We start from the raw sequence: 13,882 nt of genomic DNA on the forward strand, positions 1-13,882 counted from the left end.
CCTACTTGTATTCCTGACCGTCTTGGAGATACGCCCAACATTCTTGACCTTTTCCTGACCTCTAATCCTTCTGCTTATGCTGTCACCCTTTCTTCTCCGTTGGGCTCCTCCGATCACAATCTCATATCTTTATCTTGTCCTATCACTCCAATCCCTCCTCAGGATCCCCCTAGGCGAAGGTGCCTCTGGCGTTTTGCCTCTGCTAGTTGGGGGGACCTGAGGAGGTATTTTGCTGATTTTCCTTGGAATGACTACTGCTTCCGTGTCAGAGACCCGTCTTTGTGTGCTGAGCGCATAACAGAGGTGATAGTCTCTGGCATGGAGGCGTACATTCCTCACTCTTTTTCTCGCCCTAAACCTTCTAAACCTTGGTTTAACACAGCTTGTTCTCGTGCTATACATGATAGAGAGGTGGCCCACAAAAGGTACTTAAGCCTTCCATCACCAGAATCTCATGCACTTTATATTTCTGCCCGGAACCATGCCAAGTCAGTTCTCCAACTAGCCAAAAACTCCTTCATTAACAGAAAATGTCAAAACCTTTCAAGATGTAACTCCCCTCGTGACTTCTGGCATCTAGCCAAAAATATCTCCAATAACTTTGCTTCTTCTTCTTTCCCTACTCTACTTCAACCAGATGGCACCAATGCCATCACATCTATTTCTAAGGCTTATGGACCTGATGGGGTCCCTCCTATTGTTCTCCAAAACTGTGCCTCCGTGCTTGCACCTTTCCTAGTCAAACTCTTTCAGCTCTGTCTGTCAACATCTACCTTTCCTTCTTGCTGGAAGTTTGCCTACATTCAACCTGTTCCTAAAAAGGGTGACCGTTCTAATCCCTCAAACTACCGTCCTATTGCTTTAATTTCCTGCCTATCTAAAGTTTTTGAATCTATCCTCAACAGGAAGATTCTTAAACATGTATCACTTCACAACCTTGTATCTGATCGCCAGTATGGGTTCCGTCAAGGCCGCTCTACTGGTGATCTTCTGGCTTTCCTTACTGAGTCTTGGTCATCCTCTTTTAGAGATTTTGGTGAAACTTTTGCTGTTGCCTTGGACATATCAAAAGCTTTTGATAGAGTCTGGCACAAAGCTTTGATTTCCAAACTACCCTCCTACGGTTTCTATCCTTCTCTCTGTAACTTCATCTCAAGTTTCCTTTCTGACCGTTCTATTGCTGCTGTGGTAGACGGTCACTGTTCTTCTAAATCTATTAACAGTGGTGTTCCTCAGGGTTCTGTCCTGTCACCCACTCTCTTCTTATTATTCATTAATGATCTTCTAAACCAAACTTCTTGTCCTATCCACTCCTACGCTGATGATACCACCCTGCACTTTTCCACGTCTTTTCATAGACGTCCAACCCTTCAGGAGGTAAACATATCATGCAGGGAAGCCACAGAACGCCTGACTTCTAATCTTCCTAAAATTTCTGATTGGGGCAGAGCAAACTTGGTATTGTTCAATGCCTCAAAAACTCAATTCCTCCATCTATCAACTCGACACAACCTTCCAGACAACTATCCCCTCTTCTTCAATGACACTCAACTGTCCCCCTCTTCTACACTGAACATCCTCGGTCTGTCCTTTACTTATAATCTGAACTGGAAACTTCACATCTCATCTCTAGCTAAAACAGCTTCTATGAAGTTAGGTGTTCTGAGACGTCTCCCCCAGTTTTTCTCATCCCACCCCCCCAGCTGCTAACTCTGTACAAGGGCTTTATCCGTCCATGTATGGAGTATGCTTCACATGTCTGGGGGGTTCCACTCATACTGCTCTTCTAGACAGGGTGGAATCAAAAGCTTTTCGTCTCATCAACTCCTCTCCTCTAACTGACTGTCTTCAGCCTCTCTCTCACCGCCGCAATGTTCCATATCTAGCTGTCTTCTACCGCTCACTCAAACAATGCTACAACGTAAATCCCTTTGCTCCTCGTCCTCACAAAATTTTGCGTTTGTTTAACTTTATCTTGTTATTCATGAGCCACCCAAATAAGCGGTGCAGCCATTACGTCACTGGTATGACTGTATAAGTGCCCACATCTCCCCTGCCTTTGCTGCAGTGTTGCGGCACATCCCCTCTGTGTATTCCGTCACCAAGGAAAGTCAAGCGTGGCAAAGTTTTGAGCGCAGTCCCCCGCAGTGACATTGGTGCAGTCACCCCTTCCATCAACGCAGTCTTCAAAGAGAATGGCACAGATTGACGGTGACTAAAGCAAACTTACAAAGTCAACCTACAGTTAATAATAATGATAATAATAATAATAATAATAATAATAATGATAATAATAATAATAATAATAGTAGTAATGGTCATAAAAGGAGCACTAGTGTAATTGAGGGTGCAGCGCGGCCTTTCACTTCCACCTGAAGGAAAATGAAAAGCAAGATTTGTGTTTGTACAATAATTTTATTGAGAAGCAAAATGAGACAGTGTGAATATTGATAACAGAAGTGTTTGCGCTGAAAACTTTCGTGTTGTTAGTGAAGGAGCAATGCGTGGAGCGGTGTGTCCTGCCGCCAATATTCACACCAATACCCGCCACCATCACACAACACACTGACATCACCACAACATGCACTCTGAACTTTACATGTGTGTCCGTCTGTCTGTCTGTATGTCTGTCTGTATGTATGTGTGTGTGTGTGTGTGTGTGTGTGTGTGTGTGTGTGTGTGTGTGTGTGTTTATGGGCGTGTGTATGTGTTTGCTTGTCTACTCAAAAATAAATAAATAAATAAATGATGGTGGCGGTGGTGTGGTGTGTGGTGTGGTGCAGCAGTGCCGTGCCAGCACCACGCCACACTGCACCACAGTCACCTCAGCAGTGGGGCAGTGGCGGGCTGCCTCCTGCACCTCCTCCAGGCCCCGCACCACCTGGCCAGAGACACCAGGCCAACCACCACCACGCTGCCTGTCCCCGGGTAGCGTCACCACCACCACCACCACCGCCGCCTGGCCAGACTGCCAGCACTCACCCTGGGAAAGGTGAAGCAGCATGGGGCTCCCTCTCTCCCATCACCTCCCTGGCAGTCTCCTCCCAGCATCTCTTGCACCTCAAACACAATTTGTTTTTTGTTGGTAATAATGATAACAAAATTAATTATGAAGTTTAATGAGCTTATGTTTTTTTTGTTTTTTTTAATGCGAAGTTAGTTAGTTATTAATATAACTGATCTGATTACACTTTCTGCTATTTGTCATTTTTTAATGCAAAAAATTATTTGTTTGTTAACTGTGTAATGGAGTGTGTTGTGTCACGAACACTGGCCTGCTTCACAACAACAACAACAACAACAACAACAACAACAACAACAACAACAACAACAATAACAACAACAACAGCATGGCCTCATCACTCACACAAGCTTACTAAACAAAAAACTAAATAAATAAATAAAACAAAATAAATAAATAAAAATAAATAAAATAAAGCAACAATAACTTTAATACAAAAAATATAGTTTAAATCAAATAATTTTTTTTTTTTTTTATATTTTAAGAAAAATCATGTTTTTTTTTCACTCTTGACAAACAGTCCCATATTTACCTCATTGTAGCCCAATCCAGCCCAACCCAGCCTATTCCAGCCCAATCCAGCCAAACCCAGCCTATTCCAGCCCAATCCAGCTCACTCCAACTCATTCCAGCCCAATCCAGCCTATTCCAGCCCAATCCAGCCCATCCCAGCCTATTCCAGCCTAATCCAGCTCACTCCAACTCATTCCAGCCCAATCCAGCCCATCCCAGCCTATTCCAGCCCAATCTACCTCACCCCAACTCATTCCAGCCCAATCCAGACCTTTCCCGCCTATTTCAGCCCAATCCAGCCCATTCTAGCCCAATCCAGGTCATTCTAGCCCATTCCAGCCCAATACAGCCCATTCTAGCCCAATCCAGCCTATTCTAGAACAACACAGCCCATTCTAGCCCATTCCGCCCCAATCCAGCCCATTCTAGCCCAATCCAGCTCATTTCAGACCCATTCTAGCCCAATCCAGGTCATTCTAGCCCATTCCAGCTCAATACAGTCCATTCTAGCCCAATCCAGCCCATTTCAGACGCATTCTAGCCCAATACACTTACCCACCACTCTGAAAACCAATCTCTCTCTCTCTCTCTCTCTCTCTCTCTCTCTCTCTCTCTCTCTCTCTCTCTCTCTCTCTCTCTCACCACCACTAATACTACTACTACTGCTACTACCACCACCATCACCACCACCACTACTACTAGAGTCACGCAGGTAGAGGTTGGAGGGCAGCAGTTGGAGGTAACAGTGACCATAGGGAAATTAGGTACAATTTAGAATGGGAATAATAAACTGTTAGAAGCAAAAAGACTAGTAAAATACCTGACTTTAGGAAAACACACTTTGAGGAATTAAAAAGGTACCTCCAAAGACTGGACTGGCAAGGGATGCAGGGTCAGGTCAGGTCAGGGACGGAGTTCAGAGAGATAAGGCAGGGTGAGACGCGAGGTGAGGCGCGAGGGTGCAGGACAACAGGAGGCAAGATGTGTCCATAAGGGGCGGAGGAGAGAGGAAGGGGCAGACAGGTGTGAATGTGTTGGAATGTCAGGTCATGCTGAAATGAGAGAGGTGAGGTCGAGGCGAGTAAACGAGGGAGTGGAGAGGATGGTAGGGGCCAAGATGAGGGGATTGGGTGAGGTAAATGTAGATGAAATGTATAAATATTTCGTAGATAAATTTCACACGGGCCAGTCAGCAAATATCCCGTATAGGACAATAAGATCACACAAAAAAAACCCTAAATGGACGACTGCTAGGTTAAAGCATTATGCGGTAAAATCCCTCTTATCCGGCATCAACGGGACTCCCCGCCGACATGCCGGATACTTGAATAGAAGTGAAATTGTGTCCACAATCCCTACACTCACACATCTTACCACATCAAAGACCAGCTGATCTGATTGGCTGCTTCAGTGTAAGCACAACACGCTTCCTCTCTTCTACAACTTTAGGCACGGTGAAGGAGTCAGGCGATAAACAGTGCACACGCGGGGCCGAGTCACTGGGTGAACGCGGTGCAGTGGGCCGCGGGTGGCGCCAAGCAGTGTGCTCTGGTGGCGAGGGGACAAAGTATGCCTCGCGTGGGAATTTTTATCGATTTTATGAGTACGCATTGATTTTTTATTGATTTTAAGGCTCGGGGAAAATTGTGCCGGATGCTTGAGGCTGCCAGATACTGGAATGCTGGATGAGAGGGATTTTACCGTATAGGGTGTAAGAGAAGTATATATGAGATTGAGGGCAGGTGAAGAAATGTTAAGGTCACAATACAATGAATTAGTTAGAACAGTAAGGAGGTTAACGAGGAAAGCAAAGGGCAATTATGAATTAAAGGTAGCCAGCCAGGCAAAGACAGACCTCAAGGGATTTTATCAGGTATACAGGACGAAGAATAAGGATACTGTAGGTCCATTAAAGGCAGCAGATGGGAGCTGGTTACTTCTGGGGAGGAGATAAGTAAACTTCTGAATGATTATTTTTTAACTGTCTTCACCCAGGAAAACATGCAGGATATGCCAGGTTATAGTTAGCTCTGAACTCCGTCTAGGGAAACAATGCATAGAAGCCAGAAACAAGGCAAATAGTGTATTAGGTTAGGTTAGGTTAGGTTAGGTTATGTCACACAGATTATGTCACTTTCATCCCAGTCAGTGTATTTCAACAAGCTTGACATGACGTAACCTAACCTAACCTAACCTTACCTAGCATAACATAACCTAACCTAACCTAACTTAACCTAACCTTACCTAACATAACATAACCTAACCTAACCTAACTTAACCTAACCTAACCTAACCTAACTTAACCTAACCTTACCTAACATAACATAACCTAACCTAACCTAACCTAACTTAACCTAACCTAACTCCGTCTAGGGAAACAATGCATAGAAGCCAGAAACAGGGCAAATAGGGTACTAGGATTCATTTTTAGGAGTGTTAAAAGTAGAAGGCCGGAAGTAATATTAAAGTTATACTTGGCGCTGGTCAGACCTCATCTACACTACGCGGTGCAGTTCTGGTCCCCACATTACAGGAAAGATATAGGTCTATTAGAATCAGTACAGAGGAGAATGACTAAAAGGATACAGGGGATGAGGAGTATTCCTTACGAGGCGAGGTTGAAGCTGTTAAATTTACATTCTCTAGAGAGACATAGGTTAAGAGGGGACCTGATAGAAGTCTTTAAGTGGTATAAGGGTTATAACAAGGGAGATGTAAGCAAAATTCTTAGGATCAGCAACCAGGGTAGGACAAGAGATAACAGGTTCAAGCTTGAAAAATTTAGGTTTAGGAAGGATAGGAAAAAACTGGTTCTCAAATAGAGTGGTAGATGAGTGGAACGGATTCAGTAATCATGTAGTTAGTGGTAGGACACTAGAGAGCTTTAAGAGAAGATTAGACAAGCTTATGGATGGGGATAGCAGATGGAAATAGGGAGGTGTGTTTCATACAAAAGATTATTAACATTAACACTTTACATAGTAGTAGTAGTAGTAGTAGTAGTAGTAGTAGTAGTAATAGTAGTAGTAGTAGTAATGATAGTAACAGCAAGGATTCATCATATTACTAAGTTTCTCTCTTTCTCTCTCTCTCTCACTGTCACCACCGCAGTGTTGCATCTCTACTACTACTACTACTACTACTACTACTACCATCACCACCACCACCACCACCACTACTACTACTACTACTACTACTACTACTACTACTACTACTACTACTACTACTACCACCACCACCACCACCACTACTACTACTACTACTACTACTACTACTACTACTACTACTACTACTACTACTACTACTGTTTACCTGCATTGGGGCTGTGAGAGACCAGAGACATGACACTGAAATCATGATCCCGTTGTTGTTGTTGTTGTTGTTGTTGTTGTTGCTGTTGCTGCTGCTGTTGTGGTGGCGGCGGTGGCGGTGGTGGTAGTGCTGGCTGTGGTGTCAATTCTGTGTGCTGTGTGGGCTGCTCTGTGGCTGTGAATACACTGTGGCTCATCACACTGCTCACTCGTCCCTCTTGTGTGAAAAAAACAGCTTAGGTTAGCTTACGTTAGGTTAGGTTAGGTTAGGTTAGGTTAGGTTAGGTTAGCTTAGGTTAGGTTAGGTTAGGTTAGGTTAGGTTAAGTTAGGTTAGGTTAGGTTAAGTTAGGTTAGGTTAGGTTAGGTTACGTTAGGTTAGGTTATGTTATGTTATGTTAGGTAATTTTAGGTTAGGTTAAGTTAGGTTAGGTTAGGTTACGTTAGGTTAGGTTAGGTTAGGTTAGGTTACGTTAGGTTAGGTTAAGTTAGGTTAGGTTAGGTTAAGTTAGGTTAGGTTAGGTTATGTTATGTTATGTTAGGTAAGGTTAGGTTAAGTTAGGTTAGGTTAGGTTAGGTTAGGTTAGGTTAGGTTAGGTTAGCTTACGTTAGGTTAGGTTAGGTTAGGTTATGTTATGCTAGGTAAGGTTAGGTTAGGTTATGTTACGTCATGTCAAGCTTGTTGAAATACTGAGTGGGATGAAGTGACATAATCTGTGTGACATATTTTAGAGGCACAACAAATACATTAATTGCTGTACACTATTATTCTGCATCACAAAGTCACGCAAAGTGGAGGCCTTGCCTTTCAGTCCTAACTCCTTGCTGAGTGACCAGACCCACTCCTAGTCACCCTTGTCATGTCCCCTGTGCCACTTGAAGACCCCCACCAGACCCACTCCTAGTCACCCTTGTCATGTCCCCTGTGCCACTTGAAGACCCCCACCAGACCCCCTCTTAGTCACCCTTGTCATGTCCCCTGTGCCACTTGAAGACCCCCACCAGACCCCCTCTTAGTCACCCTTGTCATGTCCCCTGTGCCACTTGAAGACCCCCACCAGACCCACTCCTAGTCACCCTTGTCATGTCCCCTGTGCCACTTGAAGACCCCCACCAGACCCCCTCTTAGTCACTCTTGTCATGTACCCTGTGCCACTTGAAGACCCCCACCAGACCCCCTCTTAGTCACTCTTGTCATGTCCCCTGTGCCACTTGAAGACCCCCACCAGACCCCCTCTTAGTCACTCTTGTCATGTCCCCTGTGCCACTTGAAGACCCCCACCAGACCCACTCCTAGTCACCCTTGTGTCAGTCAAGAGGCAGTAGTAGTAGTAGTAGTAGTAGTAGTAGTAGTAGTAGTAGTAGTAGTAGTAGTAGTAGTAGTAGTAGTATACAAACCTGCAGAGCTAGTGTCTCTTCCTCAGACATATAAATAGATAAAAACTGAGCAATATCAGGCAGGTCTGTGGCTGCTGGCTGTGACAGAGAAAGGGGGCACAGATCACCCTTCATTTTGCTCTCTCTCTCTCTCTCTCTCTGTCTGTCTGTCTGTCTCTCGCTCTCTCTCTCTCACTGCCTGTCTGTCTGTGTGCCTCTTGCTCTCTCTCTCTCTCTCTCTCTTCTTTTCCCTTTCTTGTTGAATATCTGTAAGACACAAAAGATTATTAATATTGACACTTTACATAGTAGTAGTAGTAGTAGTAGTAGTAGTAGTAGTAGTAGTAGTAGTAGTAGTAGTAGTAGTAGTAGTAGTAGTAGTAATGATAGTAACAGCAAGGATTCATCATATTACTAAGTTTCTCTCTTTCTCTCTCTCTCTCTCACTGTCACCGACACAGTGTTGCATCTCTAGCTATCTTCTACCAGTTAACCAGTATTCTCAGTCATTCACCAGAGGCCCTGTGCTCTCTCACCACAACTGTTATGCCAGGCCAAAGGGAAGGTTAACCTGGTTCTCAAGAGTGTTTCTCCTGTCAGTAATGCAGAAATGTTGTTAATCTGTCACTGCAACTGTAAAAACACCCTTGAAAACCCGCGTCACTTCAACTACAGCCTTGTAAAAGAGTTTCTCCTGTCAGTAATGCAGAAATATTGTTAATCTGTCACTGCAACTGTAAAAACACCCTTGAAAAACCCTCGTCACTTCAACTACAGCCTTTTAAGAGTGTTTCTCCTGTCAGTAATGCAGAAATGTTGTTAATGTGTCACTGCAACTGTAAAAACACCCTTGAAAACCCTTGTCACTTCAACTACAGCCTTTTAACAGTGTTTCTCCTGTCAGTAATGCAGAAATATTGTTAATCTGTCACTGCAACTGTAAAAACACCCTTGAAAACCTGTGTCACTTCAACTAGAGTCTTTTAAAAGAGTGTTTCTCCTGTCAGTAATGCAGAAATGTTGTTAATCTGTCACTGCAACTGTAAAAACACCCTTGAAAACCTGCGTCACTTCAACTACAGCCTTTTAAAAGCGTTTTTCTCCTGTCAGTAATGCAGAAATGTTGTTAATCTGTCACCGTTCACACACAACAGCACAACAGCAAGTGTAACAGCAAGTTGAGTCTATGCAGTCTAGTTAGGTTAGGTTAACTTAGGACAGGTTAGGTTAACTTAGGACAGGTTAGAGCACTAGTGTCGACGTGGGGTCCCCGGCTGGCCGGCGTCTGGCAGGTCTGCATTGCTAGATGTGTATTTTCCTTGCAGTGTTACCAGGTCAGGCGAGGATACCACTCTCTCTCTCTCTCTCTGTCTCTCTCTCTCATTATAGCTGTTGTGTTTATGCATGTATGAGAGAGAGAGAGAGAGAGAGAGAGAGAGAGAGAGAGAGAGAGAGAGAGTTAAGGTAAGGTTGGTTTGGCTTGCTGTGCCTCTCCCAGTGACACAGCCTCCACAGCCTTGGGTCACTAAGAGCGCTTCTAATGTTTAAAATGTGTCAATCTTGTTACTCTGTCAGTGGACGCGTCACAGGAGCCGTAACACCCGCGTCACTTCGTCTGAGAGAAGCGGTGGTGGTGGCGCGGACTTATGTGACACTCTTGTGCACAATGTGTCCCTACATCTTGCTTTGTCTGCCATTTCTTACACGGATAATGATTCAAAGGCTGTTAGCTTTCCAGTTTTGTTGGTTCCCTGTTTAATGAATTTTGTAACGTGGAACAAGAACAAGAAGAAGAGGAGGAGGAAGAAGAGGAGGAGGGGGAAGAAGAGGAAGGCTGAGTGTAAATGAAGTGAAGGAAGACAAACATACAGACACAGAATAAGGAAGGAAATAAAGGCAAGGAACACTGACACGACAAACACACACACAAACACACAGAGGGAGGTTAACAAACACCTGCTTTTCTCTCTTATTTCAGGTGTGTGCGTGCGTGTGTGCGCGGGTGGAGGTAGAGGAGGGAGGGGCGGAAGGGTGGGCGGCGGTCCCTGCCTCACCTGAGTTCTGGGAGTGGGGGAAATTGAAAGAGTGTCACTGGTCACCGAACCCTTCTGTCCGCCATCACGGTTCTTGTAAACAACGCCAAGAGACCGTTAGGGCAAACACTTTTCTTCTATCTTCACTATCACTGTCCTGTTACTATTTTACTGTGCATTATTAAATTCAGTGTATTTTTTACAAGTACTGTGATGTTTTCTTTGGTCTTAATCGTCTAGTTCTCTTTCTTGTAATATATAGTAACTCATGTCTACGCTTCCGTCTCCAGTAACACCATTTTGTTACTAATTTCCTATGCGTCGGTGACCATTTACTTCTGCTACTTACTTCTTATGTACATGTTATGTATAAACTTCTAGGCAAAGAATAAATTAAATGTTAAAGAGACCGCCGGGTTAAAGCATTCTTCCTTGTTTCCTATCGAGAAGTCTGTCTTTGAAATTACGGCATGAAAATAAATTATGCTTCGCCTACTTGAGAACCACGTCTTTTATTTCAGAATTATGATAAAATTAACAGCATTCCTATATAATCGCTAAGAACATTTCAGCGTTTGCTAGTACTGATCAGTGAATACAAAAGTTCTAGACTGGGATTTCATTAATGCCTTTGTAGTACGCATTTGCAGTACGCATTTGCAGTATGTGTTTGTAGCATGTGTTTGCAGTATGTGTTTGCAGCATGTGGTTGCAGTATGTGGTTGCAGTATGTGTTTGCAGTATGTGGTTGCAGTATGTGGTTGCAGTATGTGGTTGCAGTATCTGGTTTAGGGCACGACTTTAAGCTTCTATCTTGAAAGAACGAAGTGAAAAGGAAGAGTCAAGTTGGACAGAGCAATAATGAACTGCAGAGTTCCATCACGGCCTTAATTACTGCTAATGTACCTGTGAGAGAAGGAAATAAGTAAATGAATCATCAATAGGTAAAAAAACCGCGATTGTTGTACAAAGACAAGCAAAAAGGCTGTGGTCAATGTGACGGCAGATGTAACAAAGGTGAACCATTGTCAACAGAATATGCATGCTAACTGTTCTGTGGAGGTGTGCAAAGCATTCGTGCATATAATTTCGTTGTGTTATTCTGGCGTGCAGGTACATTGGCTTGTAGTGTAAGGCTCGGCTGTGTATCCGGTGTGTGGAGGCGTGTGAGGAAGTGCTGAGTGAACTGAATCACCAAGCCCACTACACGTGTGGTGCTGCCTCTTTGTTGAACACTGTCCTCTCAACACCACTGTTTTTAAAGGCCAGAGAGGTGACTCGGCGGGTTCTCAAGGGCGTTTCTCCTGTCGACAATGTAGAAATGTTGTTAACCTGTCACTCAAGTCGTAAAAGCTCCCTTGAAAACCTGTAGCTTCAGGTAACACAGCCTTTTGAGAGTAGGTGGAACTCCACAGTCTGTGTCTGTTAGTGGGCCATGCTGTCACCTGTCAGCTTTCCACCTACATACACTGATGCATGGACTTCATTAATGACACACCTTGGAAAAGTAACCTGTTCACTGCTTTCCGTGCTGGTGAGGCAACGCTTCATCAGCACTGGCAGCAGCTGTCAAGAGTTGGTGAGGTAGGCGGCGGGTGGCGCGGCGCCTCGTGGAGCAAGGCTGGAGGTGACAGGCCACGGGTGGAGCTTCCTTGATCTGTGCACCGGCCAAGGGCAACAATATTATATAAAAACAATAAATCAACAAAAAATGCCCACTGAAGTGCCGGTCCCCGAATAGAGACAGAAGCGGTAGTCAAAAATTGAAGGATAAGTGTGTTGAAGCCTCCCTCCTGAAAGAGTTCAAGTCACAGGAAGGAGGAAATACAGAAGCAGGCTGGGAGTTCCAGAGTTTACCAGAGAAAGGGAGGAATGACTAAGAATATTGGTTAACTCTTGCATTGGGGAGGTGGACAGAACAATGGTGAATGACTGAGAATACTGGTTAAGTGTTGCATTGGGGAGGTGGACAGAACATTGGTGAATGACTGAGAATACTGGTTAACTCTTGCATTGGGGAGGTGAACAGAACAGTGGTGAATGACTGAGAATACTGGTTAACTCTTGCATTGGGGAGGTGAACAGAACAGTGGTGAATGACTGAGAATACTGGTTAACTCTTGCATTGGGGAGGTGAACAGAACAGTGGTGAATGACTGAGAATACTGGTTAACGTGGTGAGAGAAGGAAGAAAGTATTGAACCAGGACATGATACTCTCAGTTTTCTTGGTCGATGATTGACGTGAGAAATACAGAGACCAAGCTGAGCAGAAGTAAGGAAGGTGTGTGCAAAAGGAACAAATTATAATCAGGTGAAGGCGAATGAAGGTAAAAGCGAATGTTTGATTGTTGTGAAGAATGACGACCTCAAGAGGCTGGATGTGTTCAGCCGAAAGATTACTGCCAGCCACGGCAGTAAAGAAGGCAGGCAAAAACTTGCCAACTCAGCAAGATCTCTTCCTCCAGCAACAATGTCGGTGATAATTGTATTTCTTTTGGCGTAGTGGAAGATATAACGGAACAGGAGGCGCCTGTACACACGTCCCTGGCTGAATAGAAGAGAAGGAAGGCGCGTCTGCCACGCTCTTTTGCCTGAGCCGAGCCTGCAAGACCCAGCCACCATGAGGCAGTGGATAGGCCTCAACAAGGAGCAGTACCGTGGTCTCCTGCGGCTTGTGACTCGCCTATCAAGAAGGAGGATGCCCACGTGAGGGATGCAGTGACTCCTGGTGAACGCCTCACACTGACGCTGCGTTATCTAACAACAGCTTAGGAACACCGATCGGTAATTACTGACAACTTGGCCCCTTCTGCAGCGATACTACTCTTTTAGAGAGAGAGAGAGAGAGAGAGAGAGAGAGAGAGAGAGAGAGAGAGAGAGAGAGAGAGAGAGAGAGAGAGAGAGAGAGAGAGAGAGAGAGAGAGAGAGTCTTGGGTCCCAGTGATGACGTTGTTGGTTCGTCATTAGCTCCAACATCAACTTTTGTGCCTCAGGACGCCACACCATGCACAACTCCCCCGAGGACCTGAGGTAAACAGAGCAGCGCGCGGCTGGACAAGCCCAACCTGTCGGTGTTGTTGGCGTGGCTGGCAATTCAGCCGCCAGGCACCAAAATTTCCACCGGCGGGCTATCGCGGCTTGCGGCGGCTGGCAATTCAGCAGCGAATTGGCAAGTGTGAACCCGCCTTTCGGTGTGATAACAGAGTGCAATTTATCACTGAAAGATGAGATAAAGCAGGTGTTGAGGGCAGCAGGAGGTGCCATCTCGGAAATATTGCATTTGTCAGGAAATACTTGGATGAAAGAAAAGACAATGGAGATGGTTGTTCATGAGCAGGTAATGGGGAGGCTGGAACATTACAATGCACTTCATTAAGACCTACCACCACAACCACAACAACCACAATAATAACACTGGTAATAATGACAATAATAATGACCCTCACACCAACAACAACAACAACAACAACAACAACAACAACAACGACAACAACAACAACAACAACAACAACAACAACAACAGCAACAACAGTTACAGTACTCTCGTTTACCAGCATACATTAACATAGCATGGTACCCTCCCAGCCTTTCCCTGCCCCTCCCCCCCTCCCGTTCCACTGCCTCTA

General features: G+C 44.7%; 1 long non-coding RNA gene across 2 annotated transcripts; it reads right to left on the bottom strand.

Annotated features, from left to right (window-relative positions):
* Positions 1 to 2,613: 2,613 nt before the first annotated feature.
* Positions 2,614 to 10,438, bottom strand: LOC135095265 (uncharacterized). Of its 2 annotated transcripts, none has more exons than XR_010264190.1 (4): positions 10,276 to 10,438; positions 8,243 to 8,488; positions 6,848 to 7,063; positions 2,614 to 2,983 (listed from the first exon to the last, which is right to left on the bottom strand). It is a non-coding gene; the product is annotated as an uncharacterized LOC135095265 (long non-coding RNA). The 2 variants fall into 2 exon arrangements; XR_010264189.1 differs by having other exon boundaries at positions 2,614 to 3,060.
* Between the last annotated feature and the right edge of the window lie 3,444 nt (positions 10,439 to 13,882).

Source organism: Scylla paramamosain, chromosome 48, assembly GCF_035594125.1.
Source record: "Scylla paramamosain isolate STU-SP2022 chromosome 48, ASM3559412v1, whole genome shotgun sequence".
Taxonomy (NCBI): Eukaryota; Metazoa; Arthropoda; class Malacostraca; order Decapoda; family Portunidae; genus Scylla; species Scylla paramamosain.